Genomic DNA, 12,037 nt, shown 5'->3' with positions numbered 1-12,037 from the left:
GTGGATTTGTATACCCGGATAAACATACACACATACATACATTCCATTTTATAGATAAAGATTCTAAAATGCTAATGTCATATATGTAGTAAGGTTGGTCTGAATATGGGCAAATACGTAGAGTGCCCTTATGTCTGATCCCAATATTTAACTAATCACTGATGTCATGTATGATGATATTAGCAATGTCATCAGTGATGCCATCAGGGATGTGATGTCATGGATGTCATCCGTGAGGTCATCAGTGGTGTCATCATTGTGGTCATAGGCTGCCCAACAGGGGCGCGAAGTTAAGGATGACTTAGCTGAATTTCAGGGGTTTCGCTGTGTCACGGTCTCACCTTAACATCCCTGCAACTACATTTTTTGCCTTGAATTTCATAGATGCTGTTACAATGTATTGCTCACCTTAACATCCCTGCAACTAAAGTGTTTTCCTTGAATTTCAAGGGTTTTGTTATTCCATTGATTATTTTTTTGCACATGGCCAGTGTCCACAGCCTATGGCCGTGCCCGCTGTATATTTTAAGAGACTACCAGACCACTAGCCATGTCTACCAAACCTCTAGCCGGTAGGCACGGCCACTCTATATTTTGAAACACTTGCAACCCATCGCTCAAAGATGTTCATCAATCACAAACTGATTTTGGCCTGTTTTGACAGTGGTATTGGTATGCAAAGAAGGTTGGAGGCTTTGAAAACTCACAATGTTTTGAGGCAATACGCAGTGGAATTCAATTATTTGCCAAGAATCACACACTTTGGTTAAGCAGCGTGCTACAAACCCCTTGTTTTATGGCTGGTCTCTTGGTGAATGTTGTGATACATCGCACGCCCCCAACTAACTGCATTTAAGCAGCACAGAAGAGGGAAAAAAATGACTGGCTGCAAGAACAACAGGTACTTTTGCCTCCATAGGGAAAATCAAAAGCTGGCACCCATGAATATACATACAGTAAGTGAACATATATCTTAAAGTGAAATATACAAATGTAGCTCAATTGACCTTGAAAGTGAGTAAGACAAAATAGCATTGGACTTTTACAAAAAGTAATGAACACCAGAAAAATAACCTGAGAGAGGACATTTTCCAATAAATATGCTGGCAAAGTATAAAAGATGCTCACATTTTAAACCCAGCAATCCGTCATGAAATATGTCCAGGAAAACAAAACCCCAATACGAAACAAGTGCTTGTGGTCTCGTGGGTAAGCGTCTGCACTGAGAACGTGACAACCTTAAAATCCTGGTAGCCAAATACTTGAGCAAGCTTGCCAACCTAATAAAAAACAAGGGGTTGTGTCCGCCCTTTGCAAAAAAAAAGTTATGCTGTCCATCCACGTGTCCTTTAGTTGTGCCCTGAAAAGCAGCCACAATCAGGGGTAAATAACTGCACCAGTGTCCAGGATTGCAAACTCCCTTGCCACATTGCTTGACTTACTTGCCTTCTCATAATTTCCACTTCTCACCACCATGTCTGGCTTTCAACAATACTCTGCTTTATAAAGATAACTTGAAATGAACACATACCATAGTGTCACTCAAATATATAAATCCTTATAGAACTATTTTAGGCAAAATGTGTACAATTGTGGCATTATCCCTCCACCCCCCATTTTGACTGGGAAACAAATACCAGAATGCAATTCAGCAAAAGGCAAAACAATGTCTCCAAGTGCAATTCTTTCAAGGACTGACAGTAGCGTGGTTTAAAAGAATAATGTGGATGACGTATGTTTTCCGAGTGTGTTATGAGATATACAGCATACAGGACTGTGGACTGTCCCCTATCCATGCAGTTATCGGCACTGATCCTGCATAACTGCAAAGCAAGGAAGGGTACTGCCCTTTTAGGCCATGTTGCTCTAAGTGGTCTTGTAACTTGTGCTCATTCATTAGGCAACATGGCCTGTGGGTTCTGGCCCCAACCTTGCTTTGAAGCGAATCAGGGTCAGTCCTGTAGTCCCAGATGCCTATTGTGTCATGTCATTGGATTGTTCACCCCTGACGTAACTAGCTGTAAAAATATCAAATCTATTTTTGTTCAACCTTTTTTCTATAGCCGCGGGTACAGAATTACAGATACCCCGAGCTACCTGTAGGCATTTTATGTATGGACTGCAGATAGCCCTGGCTATCTGTAGTTTTATAGCCGCGAATATCGGAAAAACGGCTGGAAACGAAATGTGTTCTTGCCCCTCCAGGTTGTCACCAAGTGCCCTATCATCTCTGCCAGCTCCTCCCTCTTTCCAGATGGCCTCCTCACCTTCCCTGCCAGCTCCCATTCCCCCCAAGCACAAGCTGTTTCTGTGACGTAGTTTGCTTTGCGATGTGGGTTGTTTGCGGATATAGCCATGGTTACAGAAAAGCTTCATGTTGCAAACTCAGTCCACAGACCCCCTCCAAATCCCAAATGTCACTTGGTGTTCTCTATTCACACCTCCACCTCTAGACTGATGGCATTTACATGTTTTGTACCTGCATTTCATTTTCTGTTATCCTCGGCTATCCTTGGCTATCTCTCGCATCGAGCAAAAACAAAGATAGAGGGGGCCTCATTTCTAAAAAACACATGATTTGGCAATTTACCCGAGATTTAGCCATCTATTTTGGAGAAGGTGGCAGGGATGTAACTGGCTTTCTCAGCTGCGACCACTGCTGTCTCCCTTGCTACCCCTGCTAAAGTAAAACAATTAAAGAAAAATAGACTACAAATAAAAAACTGGATGCAAACAGTAGCCAGTGGGTATTTGTTGAGGTCCATTGGACAGGTTAACATGGCATTTCTGTACCCTTTAACACTGTACAGTGGAATGAAAAGTTTGTATCCACAATGGGGTTTTCATGTTCTGAGAAACAATGAAGCTTCACCTGGTGTGTGGTTTCTAAAAAGGGACTGGGAGCACATGAACGTGGTACAATGTGTCTGTGCGATTAAGGTGCCAACAGTGCTGAACTCTGTCCTCACAGAATATAGATTTTCATCTCTCATGTGTGATTATTGACCTTTCCAAAGAGAAGCGACTGTTTTAGCTTTGAGAAGCATTTTCACTGAAATGAGAGGTCGGCCCACTCAGAGAGGAAGAGAGAGCGAGATGGGGCCAGCGGGCCTGCAAATAGTGGAAAAAGGTGGGAGAGAGAGTAGGCAAGGCCCCAAGCCTATAGACAAGGCATCCAAAAGAGAAGTAGGATTAAGTTGGTATGATGGAGGCAGGGACCCATTATGGGAAGATCATGGCCACACCACCTCCAGGTCTGTTGGGTCTGGGTTTGGAGAGAATTCTGAAGCCCTCAGTAAGGAGAGTGTCAAGAGCAGTGACAGATCTGGCATTGAACCACTTCTCTGTAAAAGCGAAGAGGTTGAGGTCAAGGTCTTCAAGGAGGAGAACGATGTCAGAGGAGTGTTTGACTGCAGAGCAAGCATTCAGGGTAGCTAAGTGAAGCTGGTTACCACCTTTGAAGGTTTTCCGAGGGGGGTACAGAGGAGTGTTACTCCCATCTGTGGTGGTGGAGAGGGGACAGGGGAGGAAGAAGAAGTGGGAGGAAAAGGGAAGAAATTATGAGAGAAGGCAGGCCCTGGATAAGAAGGAGCAGAGTAGGTTGAGAACCTTTGGGCATGATAATGCCATTGTGATAGACATTATTGATAAACCTAGAGGTATGCTGTTTGGTGATGCATGTCAACCTCATGAAAGAAACTCAGGAAATGTTAGTTACCTGTATTTATAGTTCTTCATCACTGGAATTGTTATAATGAAGAGCATCAACAGAGGACTTTAGAAGCAAATGTTTATCAAGCGAAAAATAAACCTCATGATGGATGGGCATTTCTAGTTAAGAAATGTCCTGGGGCCAAATTTACAGTGTGCAAGTGCCATTATCTAAACAGTAATGTTTGTCCACTGAAGGGTTGGAACAAGTTACTTACCTGTAACTGTTGTTATCCAGCATGGGTCTGGCATGGATTCACATGCTCATGAATATTCCCCGTAGTCAGGCCGGGAATCCTCGGTATAGAAAAAATCAGTATCAGTTTCGTTTCTGATCTGTCTTTCTTAGTAGTAACCAATCACTGGTCTCTGGGTCATACTGCCCCGAGCCAATGACTGCCCTCTCCCTAAGCCCCGCCTCTGGCAGCCATCCTCAGATTTGGTAGCACGTAAAGTGGCAGTAAGACCAAGTGAAGAGCCGCAGAGGGGTAGGCGGGAGGGTTCGCATGTGAATCCATACCAGACCCATGCTGGAGAACAACAGTTACAGGTAAGTAACTTGTTCCTTCTCTAGCATGGGGCCTGGCATGGATTCACATGCTCATGAATATAAGAATACATAGCAGTATACACATGCACAACCACGGGAGGTGGCAACAGGCTCAACATTAAGCAATACAAAAACTCAACATTAAGCATCTCTTACCTCCTCACCAGGCTCACCTTAAGCGAACAGGTTGCGCAGCACTGCTTGGCCGACCCTGGACTCCTCCCTGGAGTTCCGATCGATGCAGTAGAATCTCGTGAAGGTGTGCGTCAACCTCCACGTAGTAGCCCTGCAGATGTCGAGCAGAGGCACACCAGATAGGAACGCCGTGGTAGCAGCGATCGCTCTAGTCGAGTGGGCTCTCGGACGGCCGGGCAGCGGTCGGTTTGCGAACCGGTGACAGTGCGTGATGCTGCTGGAGAGCCATCTGGAAATGGAAGCCTTCGAGAGAGCCTTCCCTTGATTCACAGGTCCAAAGTTTACAAACAGCTCTGATGTCTTCCGAAAACTCTTCGTGCGGCTACGTCCAGCGAGTGCAGAGTCCTCTCAGCCGGCGACGGGAAGAAAACTGGCAACACCAAGGGTTTGTTGAGGTGGAAGTCCGAAGGCACCTTAGGCATGAAGGAGGGGTGCGTCCTAAGCACCACCCTCGTGTCGTGAAAAGTCAAGTATGGTGGCTTGCAAGATAGGGCCTGGATCTCTCCCACTCGTCGTGCAGAGGTGATGGCCACGAGAAATGCTGTCTTCCACAACAGAAACTTCAACGGTGCCGAATGCATAGGCTCAAATGGGGCACCCATGAGCCTGGTCAGCACCACGTTGAGATCCCACACCGGGGCAGTGGCCTTCACTGGCGGGAATGATCGGACCAATCCTTTCATAAATTCCTTTACCAGCAGATGAGACCACAAGGACGCCCGTCCTGTAGTTCTGGTGTATCGTAAGATGGCGGCCAGATGTATCTTGATGGAAGCGTGAGCTAGTCCAGCCTTGGCCAATGACAGTAGGTACAGCATTACTTGAGTGGCGGTAATCCGCAGAGGGTTAATCTTCTGTGCACGGCACCAGACAGAGAACCTCTTCTATTTATGTCCGTAGCACTTGAGGACACCCTGGCCTTTACAAGAACCTCTCTGCAGTCGGCTGGGATGTCGTACCATCCAAACTCTAGTGCTGCAGGAGCCAGGCCTGCAAGTTCAGCGACTCTGGGTTGTGATGAAGAATGGCGCCTCCTTCTCTGGAGAGAAGATCCGCGTCCGATGGCAGCTTGACTGGTGTGGACGCTGACAAGTCCAGAAGGTCCGGGAACCAGATCTGTCTCGGCCACGCCGGTGCGACGAGGATCATCCTGCACCGGGACCTCTTGAGCTGGTTGATGAGCCAGAGCAGCAACGGCAACGGAGGGAACGCATAAAGAAATAGGCCATCCCAGGAGAACAAGAAAGCATCGCCCATGCTCCTCGGCTGGGGGAACCTGCTGGTGAACCTCCGGCACTTGGAGTTCATCACCGTCGCGAAAAGATCGATCTGGGTTTTGTCCCATCGTCAGAAGAGCCGATCCACTTGATCCTGGCGTAGTTCGCACTCGTGGCACGAGCGCAGCTCTCTGCTGAGTGAGTCGGCGATGGTGTTTTTTATTCCTGCCAGATGAAAAGGCACCAGAAACATCCCCTTAGCGATGGCCCAATGCCACAGATCCTGGGCTTCCTTGGATAGGGCAGGGGATCTGGTTCCGCCCTGCTTCCGGATGTAGAACATCGTGGTGGTGTTGCCGGTGAAGATCCTCACCACCTTGCCCTTGAGGGACGGAAGAAAAGACCTGAGGGCCCAGAACACTGCGCGGGGCTCCAAGATGTTGATGTGGAGTGACTTCTCCACCGGGAGCCAAACGCCTCTCGCGTGAAGATCTCCGGAGTGCGCTCCCCAACCTTCCAGGGAGGCATCCGTCGTCACCGTCACCTGGTGAGCTGGGGTCTGAAAGTCCATGCCCGCCGACAAATGAGAGCGGGTACCCCACCACCGGATCGCCTGGCGGAACGTCTCGTTGAGTGGGATCCTGTCCTCGAAGCTGCCCGTCGACTGGACCCAGCGGGCGTCGAGGAACTCTTGTAAGGGGCGCATCCGAAGTCTGCAAAGGCGCACCAGATAAATGCAGGAGGACATCATCCCGAGGAGGGACTTGATAGATCTTACCCTGGCCATGTCCGTGGCCAGCAGACGCTGCACCTTGCCCAGGATGGTCCTGGTCCTTTCCTCCACCGTGTCGAGCTTGGCTCCCATAAACAGGGCGACTTGCGACGGGACCAGGTGGGATTTCGGAAAGTTGATGGAGAACCCCAGGTCCGTGAGTAGCTGGACGGTCTTCGCAGTGTGCTCCACGGCGAGCTCCCTTGTCTTTGCCCGGATGAGCCAGTCTTCTAGGTAGGGGTAGACGTGGATCCCCTGCAGGCGCAGCCGCGCCGCCACCGGTGCAAGGCACTTGGTGAACACCCTGGGTGCCGACTTCAATCCGAACGGGAGGGCCTTGAACTGGTAGTGCCGCCCTTGGACCACGAACCTGAGGAACTTTCAGTGTCTTTTTAGAATGGGAATGTGGAAGTACGCATCCTCCAAGTCCAACGACGACAGGAAATCGCCCTCCTCCAGCTGTCCTAGCACGTGCTGGAGGGTGACCATCCGGAACTTCTGTGCCTTGATGTACTTGTTCAGTCGTCGCACGTCCAGGATGGGACGCCATCCTCCTGTCTTCTTTACGAGGAAGTACCTTGAGTAAACTCCGGAGCCCCGAAGCCTCTTTGGGAGGAGCTCGATGGCACCTTACTTGAGCATCACCCTTACTTCCAACAGTAGTTGAGGGATGTGATTTTCCTTCCTGGCCACGGGTGGAATGCGAGGGCACTTCTTCTGGAACTCGAGGGCGTGCCCTTGGGCCAGGGCGTCCAACACCCAACGGTCGGTGGAGATGGACTCCCACACGCTGACGAACCTCATCAGCCGGCCTCCCACCGGGGTGCTTCGGCGGGGGCCCGACCCCACGGTCGGTTCAATCTTGTTTGGAGGCCCCCTTGCCTCCTTGACCTCCCTGTCGACGACGGGCACCACCTGACCTTGCCGCGTCTCCTATAGGCCTCCTGAGATGAAGATCTCGCCGCTTGGCGGTACGTCGAGGAGCCACTGCCGGATCCCTTGAAGGCACCTTGTCTGCCTCCGGCGCTCCGAAAGGACTCCCTTTCCGAACAGGTTGTTCCCGTCGAAGGGCATGCCCAAAACTTTGGTTTGTACGTCCTGGCGGAAAGCCATCCTCGTCGTCTCAGGCAAACGCTGTTGCCCAACTGACGGAAACCGGTGTCAGCGATGTCCGTTGCCACCGTGATGGAGTGGTCCGAAGCAATCTCACCTTCCTGTAAGATTTCAAGGGCCTCAGCCCTTTTGGCATCCGGAAGGAAGTCCAATAGAGGGGCGATTTTGAACCACAACTCCCTGTCGTAGCGGGCTACGATAGCCAGGGCGTTGGCTGCCTTGATAGTCGTCGCTGCGGATGAGATGATCTGTCGTCCCATCGTGTCCAGCTTCCTGCCCTCGCCATCCGGCGGGGAAGTTGATGTCGAGGCCGATGCCCCCCCCCCCAGCTTTCTTCTTTGCCGCTGCCGAGATGACTGAATCCGGGGTAGGTTGTGCCCGAAGGCACAAGGGGGCAGCGTCGGGGACATGGTACTTCTTCTCGTACCGGTCCCTCTTTGCAGGTGCTGTGGCAGGGTTCTTGAGGAGGGAAAGCCGCTCGTCCCAGATGTCATCCAGAAGTGGTACGGCGAGGACCGTCTTCCTTTTAGCCTCACGCTGTTGGTAAAGGAACCCTTCCTTTTTCTTCTCTTCGGGGCAGAGCTGGAAGAGCTCAGATGCCCTGGAAATCATGGCATGGAAGGATCCAATCTCGTCGGGCGGGGACGCCCGAGCAGGGCACGACGGGGGACACGTCCCGTCATCGCCTCCGTCGTCATCTGTACCTGTCGTAGCCGTGTCCGTGCCTGTATCATTCCCGTGGGTAGTTGACCGGGGGGAAGGCAGAGCGGGCCGCAGAGGCGGGAGATGTGGCGGAGGATGCGTCCTCCTCTTCTTATGCGGTGGACTTTCCGAAGGTCCCAGCTCCGGTTCCCCCGTCGGGTCTGGCTCAGGTACCTCCGTCAGGGGGAGGGGCAACCTTGTCCTTATCTCCGAGCATAAGGACTGAATCGCTGACAAAATGGCCGCCGAAGTGTCCTGCGGCACCGGAAACGACGGGCGCGGGGGCTCTTGAGGAACCTCGTTGGTGACACCGTCGCTCTTGTCGTCGCCCTCGTCGGGATCCCTCCCGATGGGCTGGGCCTCCTCAACGACTTCGATGAGCTCTTCTTCAGAGGTCGTGTCCGTATCCACGATGGCCACCTGCCCCTCCCCCTCCTTTTCCAACGGGGACTTCGTGGGGGTCTTCTCGATGGGCCTGAAAGACGACTCCGTCTGCCGTGGCAGGGAGACTCTGGATCCTGAGGTCGCCTCCACTGGCCTAGCCTCCACAGGCTGAGCCAGGGCCGTGCAACATCCTCAATCGAGGTCTTAGCAGGGTGAATTAAGGCCATCGTCACCTTCTGCACGCCTATGGCCTTCACCTTGGGGGGAGGGTCCGAGCCTCGCTCCCCCTCTACCGGAATCTTCGAGATCGACCGGGGCCTCTCCAGAAGCTTCGCCGGGTTCTCGGACTTCCTCTTACCCGAGCCAGAGCGTTGGCTCGTGGTTGATGGCGCCGGGGAGGATGCGCCCCTTTGGCAGCCAAGGAGCCCGACCGTTCGGTGCTCCCTGTGCCCGCGGACTCGCAGTGCTTGGCCTTTTGTTGGGCCCCCGTCGCCGGGGCGCCCTCACAGGACTTAGAAGACCGCTCGGACTTCTTCTTCTTCTCGCCTGACGGGCTCTTACCTTCCAGCCAGTTGGCGAGACAGAGGTGGCGATCCTTCATGGTCCGCTCCGACATGTTCCCACAAAACGCACAGTCCTTCTCCACTTGCGTCTTGTCCTCATGGAGACAGTAGAGGCATAACAAATGCTCGTCCTCCTTGAACACATTCTGAAGCTGGCATCCAGGGCAGGTCCTGAACAGCTTCCCGGGCGTCGAGCTTCCTTTCTCCTGGGCCATGTCCGGGGTAGGCCTCGGAACTTCTGGAATCCTCCAAAAGCGTAACTCGATGAAATCTTAACCCTTGAGGGGCGTAGAAACTCCGAAACGGGTCCCCGTTGATCGGATGTAGAAACGGTGGAGCTTGAGGCTCTTTTTAACTGAAAAATTAGGAAAATCTCCTGAAAAAGCACGAAAACGCAGCAAAAGCTCGAGAGCTACAGCACGAGGACTCCCAACACTTGAACGTGCGCTAAAAATCTGAGGATGGCTGCCAGAGGTGGGGCGTAGGGAGAGGGCAGTCGTTGGCTGGGGGCAGTATGACCCAGAGACCAGTGATTGGTTACTACTAAGAAAGACAGATCAGAAACAAAACTGATACTGATTTTTTCTATACCGAGGATTCCCGGCCTGACGACGGGGAATATTCATGAGCATGTGCATCCATGCCAGACCCCATGCTGGAGAATAGAGTTATTAGCACCCCAGCATGTTTTCTGCGGTGCTAATGGTGTTTTTTGAGCTCAGAAAAATGGTATGGTTGCCGTTTCTCAACCTGAAAAACTACAAAACAAATTGGCCATCATAGACATAAGGAAAATGAAAGTACATGTCGTCCCTTCTCACTTGCCATGATGGACAATGTTGCGAGGGGTGGGACAGAGGGAGTTGCTAAGAGTCAGCAAAAGGTGAGGTGGCCTCCTGTAAGTGGGCCTGGAATTGGATCGAGTGGGTGGAAGCTCTGACAGGGCAGGGAAGAGGTCATGGGGCGATCAAAGGCCTTCGCCCCAGGAGTGATGATGGAGGCTTCCTGCTTCTCAGGAGGACCATAATGCGGGTAACACCATGAGGTAAAGCTCACCTTCTGAGGTCCCTGATTGGCTTGGAGGTCCAATGATATCACCACCTGGTTGATATTTTGGGTACACTAGGATATGAGCAAAAAGCAAGGGGCAGAGAAATGATAAGGGCAGAGAAAAGGTCACATGGCTAGAAGCCAGTATCTGATAGGGTTACCACACACAGTTAAATGTTTAGCCAATTTTTGTGGGAAAACAGCCTGCTAAAAACAGCTGTCAACAGTCCAGGACAGCATGGTCTTTCATGGGTTCAGTATCAGGGATTCTCTTTGCTTCTTAAGGCCTCCCTTTCCGAGGTCTGTAGTAACAAGTTTTCATGAACTCTCCGGGCCTGTGTCTGTCGGCTTTCTTTAGCATTGGATTCTCCAACTTGGGAGTCTACTTCTTTCTTGGTTACCTTAGGTCAATATTCAGGCCGATATTACAGGCCCCCACCAAGGGCAATCTTGCATGGTCTTGTAGGAGTCGTCTCAGGCTTGATTAGCCTTCTAGTTCGCTGCACCTGGGCTTTACCTTGTGGCTACCTCCAGGTGTTGCATATGCTAGGGAGCAGGGCTCAAATTTTGGACTCGCCATTAACTCGCCATTAACTAATGGAGAGAGAGAGAGAATTGACTTATGGCAAGTAAGAAATGGTGCACTGCGTGTATGTTGTGAGAAGGCCAGCAATCTGACCCTGTCAAGTCGGGATGCTTTGGGTCAGAGGGAGGCCTACCAGGGTGGAAGCCGGAGCCAGTCCTACCCTAGAGGGGGAAGATGGCAGTTCGAAGAGCCCCAGTCCATGTGCCTTCTTTATGTGCCATGTGATTGTCAATATTACCACTGTTAATCACCCCATACCTCTGTTGCAAGATGCTGGACAGTTTTTCTCTGTTTGTTTTAGAGAACGATGAGCCCAGTGGTGGACTGAGGAGAAAACAACCCAAAAGGAGCCTACTGCATACCAGTGCACCCCAAACAGCAGCACAATACAAAGAAACCACTAAGCATTGCTGCACGGCTGGCCACAACAAGTGTCAGCGTATACATAGAAAACTGTAATCCACTCCATACAACGCTCAGCTGTAACCGAGCCACAGCGAGACTCATAGACAAAGATTATAATCTGCATCATGGAACAACAAGTGTTGTTTCATGATGCAGATTTTAATCTTTGTCTATGAGTTACCTGTCAAAGAGCTGCAGAGCGGCTCCACTATCATGACTACAATCACACTGTCTTGAGAGAACCTCGGATGAACTAGAACTTTTGCTATGGTGGGCCGTCATTGGAAAATGTTGGCAGTCCCGCACAAGAAAAAGGCTTCAACCTCCTTATACATATTCTGATGTTTGTAACACATCACGGAAGTGGAAGACAGGGATTAAGTTGCCCAGGGATGCAGAAGGGGAGGAGCTCCAATGGAAGAAGGCAGTGGAGGATAAAAGAAGGCACAGGAAACAGGAAGGTTTTTTGAGTGAAGTCAGAGGAGGTTGAGGTGGACTAAGAGACCAGAAGAAGGAAGGACAGTGTAAAGGGGAATGGAGGCAGTTAATAGTAAAAGGTGAGGTACTGGCTAGGAGAAAAGGGAGTGAATGACAAAGTAACTTAGGGAATGAAAGGAGGGTGACCGAGGAGAAGGTGGGGAGGAGTAGTAGTTGTGTGGCGGTGAGAGTAGTAGTAGAGTGGAGGTAGTAGTGTTAGTGGCGCAGAGAGGTGAGAGTAGTAGGTGTGTGGAGAGGGGAATATGGTAGGTGTATGGAGAGGGAAGGGTGGTAGTAGTGCAGGGAGCAGAA

The sequence above is a fragment of the Ambystoma mexicanum genome, chromosome 11 (assembly GCF_040938575.1).
Source record: "Ambystoma mexicanum isolate Mex_15411 chromosome 11, UKY_AmexF1_1, whole genome shotgun sequence".
Classification (NCBI taxonomy): domain Eukaryota; kingdom Metazoa; phylum Chordata; class Amphibia; order Caudata; family Ambystomatidae; genus Ambystoma; species Ambystoma mexicanum.
The sequence above is the reverse complement of the archived record's forward strand: the minus strand, read 5'-3'. Positions refer to the sequence as shown.